Source organism: Gallinula chloropus (genome assembly GCF_964237585.1).
Source record: "Gallinula chloropus genome assembly, chromosome: 2".
Lineage (NCBI taxonomy): Eukaryota > Metazoa > Chordata > Aves > Gruiformes > Rallidae > Gallinula > Gallinula chloropus.
This window is the reverse complement of record NC_140086.1, coordinates 81421060-81424359: the sequence shown is the minus strand read 5'-3', so window position 1 is coordinate 81424359 and position 3300 is coordinate 81421060.

Sequence of the window (3300 nt, the reverse complement as noted above, 5' to 3'; positions counted from 1 at the left end):
CTGCAGACCCTGTTCCGGTGCCTGACCATCCTCTCGGTAAAGAACCTCTTCCTAATATCCAACCCAAGCCTCCCCTGTCACAGCTTCATACTGTTCCCTCAGATTCTATCCCTGGTCACCAAAGAGGAGACTGGCACCTGCCCCTTCACTCCCCCTCATCAGGAAACCATAGACAATGATGAGGTCTTCCCTCAGCCTCCTCTTCTCCAGGCTGAACAAACCAAGGGACTTCAGCCTCTTCTTAAAGTCTATCCGTCCAGACCCTTCATCATCCTCATTGCCCTCTTCTGGACACACCAATACTTTCATATCCCTCTTGTACTGTGTCACCCAAAACTGTACTCAGTACACCAGGTGAGGCCACACCAGTGCAGTGTAGAGCAGGACAAGTGTAGAGCAGGAGAATCGCTTCCCTGGACCATCTGGCAATGCTGTGCTTGATGCACCCCAGGATACTGTTGGCCCTCATGGCTGACTGGGCACGCTGCTGGCTCATGTTTAACTTGCTGTCAACCATATGAAACAACAGAAAAAAATTTGGTCTTAATTTCATTCCCTAAATATAGGCTATCACTAGGGATTTTCTTCTTTTTCATGTGGTTTGGGTGGGGTTTTCTTTGGTTTGGTTTGGGTTTTGGGGAGGGGGTTATTTCTCATTACTCTGCTCTGTTTTGATTAGGCAATAAATTAGATTATTTTTTCTAAGTCGAGTCTGTTTTGCCCATGACAATAACTGGTGAATAATGTCTCCCTGTCTTTATCTAGAACCATGAGCTTTTCATTGTATTTTCTCTCCCCTGTCCAGTTAGGAAGAGGGAGTGATGGCAAAGCTTTGGTGGGCATCTGGCCTTTGGCCAAGGTCAATCCACCATAGTCATAAATATCACGTTTGGGATACTGTCAACTTTCCTCCTATCATTCTTCCACAGTCCAGAAAGAAAATTGAGCTGACAACAGCTGAACAAACCCATTTAAACCAGCACTGAATTCATTAACTCAAAAAAATAGAAAAGAAAATAATAATCGTATGTGCACTACTTTAACTGAAAGCTTGCATGCAAATGAATGCATCTCACATCCTTCACAAAATATTGAAAAGGAAAGTCCAAGTAGTTGATTATTACATAGAAATTCTCTGAAATATAATGAAATTTGACAATCTTTTGTGGACTTCTGAACAACTTAGAAGAAAAAAAAGATTGTTGTGATCTAATTATGTAGAATGGCTGAAAAACCACTATGAGAATTATCTAATTTTCTGAACATTTTGTCTGTGTGTGTGTGTGTGTGTGTGTGCATGTGTGTGTGTGAGAAAGAGACCTTTGGAATCTATAGTTTTTCTATTAATTCTGTATGTATTCTATTTCTTGGACAAAACTGAGCTCGTACGACCCATCAAGTAACTGGAGTGACATTGTGGTGGTGCTATGGTGCTTGTGATTGTTGGCAGATCCACAGCCCTGCAGAGGCTCTCTGGGTCCCTTCTACCAGCATAGCCAGGGACTCCCCAGGTCTGTCAGGTGGACGGTAACTCCCCAGTAAAGTGCAGACCAGTGGAACTTTTCCAGTTCTGTAAAGTAAGTTAGAATCTTCTTTTGTATTTTTATATATAAATGTCGAATACATATATATAATGTAACCTTAGAACTTTATTTTTCTTTAGAAGACATTAATAAATTTATGTTAGTGGAATTATATGTGAAGGTCATAACTCTGTTGTGTTTATATAAACCACTGGTATCTTTTAACTGAAGGAGTTGGTACATATATTGTAGTATCCATGCTTGAAAAAGGGAAGAGCTTTAATTAGTCAAAAAACCTGGACCACAATTAAAGTCACATTGAGTTTGCATTCTGCTAGCAGTATGGCATGCACTTGATAACCCACCTCAAACTATATGTCAGTGTGCTTGTATGAAGTTTATTTGTAGGATCGGAACCTTGTATGCTAGCATTCAGAAATACATCTACATAAAAAGTGGTTTCCTAGAAACTATTAATCATAGAAATAGGTGTAGGTGAGCAGTAGATGAGCAATAAAAAGCTTCTTAATCAGTTGGTAACAAACCTTTAAAATATTTTTCAGATTTCAGATTTTGGTATTGCTAACATGGATGACATCCTATGGGTTGCGTATCTTGTCATGGCAGTGCTGATGAAGTTTGGTTACCTTAGGAACACCAGTAAAACTCCGTTAGGAGTTCAAAATATACATCCCAACAGCCTTTTTTTTCTGAAGTAATAATGCCTTCTTAGCCATGATAGAATATGAAGTAATGTTTATATTAACAAATAGATTAATCTCTCTAGACCAATTAATCTAGTTTGCAATAATGCAAATAATTAGGTCAAGAATGCACAGTTTATTTATTCTTGAAATTAAATCGTGTCACTATAAAGAAATGAGCAAGTGTTATTAAAAAATTTCAGCTGTGAGCTAATCAGTGTTTAACTGGCTGCAGAGCAGCAGCACAATCTGCATTGCAATCTGTTACTGAATGTGGCACTGTTAAAAAAGATCAGTTAAACATGAAATGCTAGAGAGAACTCCAATTATGAAAGTTAAATCAGAGTCATGCTATTCTAAAGAGTAATCTTTTAAAAGGATATAATTCTAAGGGACTGCATACTGCACAGGAAATATCTGTGATCTGCAAAAGGCTGCAAAGTAAACATTTAAATAAATGGTTAAGCAAGCACTTGCACTCGTGAACATTTTTCCCCTCCGGATTTGTGTTTCAAGGATGATCTCTGTGTGTATTGCTTGACATATAATCAGGGCTAAATTCCCAAAACAGATTTTTCTGCGGACTGTGACTTTCTTTTTCCTTTGTCTGTTCACAGAAAACTAATACAAAATTAATGCCTTCCTGCCTCTTATCTTTCTGTGGTTTGGTGTGTGGTTTCTGTACGGCCAGCATATTTAAAAAATATTAGGGGGAGCTATCAGATAATAAACAGCATAAATGAAAAGAATATATGATCACTAAAGCCTTATTTTTGTCTGGTTTTTGGATCTATGTTCACATATAAAACATGGTTTCTGTTTATTTGAAAGTGAAATATTGAATGACAGATTTTTTAAAAGAAAACACAATAAAATCAAACCAGCAGATTTTGCTTTATTGTCTAACTTACAATGGATAATTTGTTAAAACAATCATTATTTTAATACTTCAGTAGACTGAGACAGAATGGCAATATGGAAAAAAATTCAAATAGGTAACATAAGTCCTACAGAGATGACATTGATAAAACATCAATTCTGCTTATTAGAAGAATTACTTATTGGTACTAAAA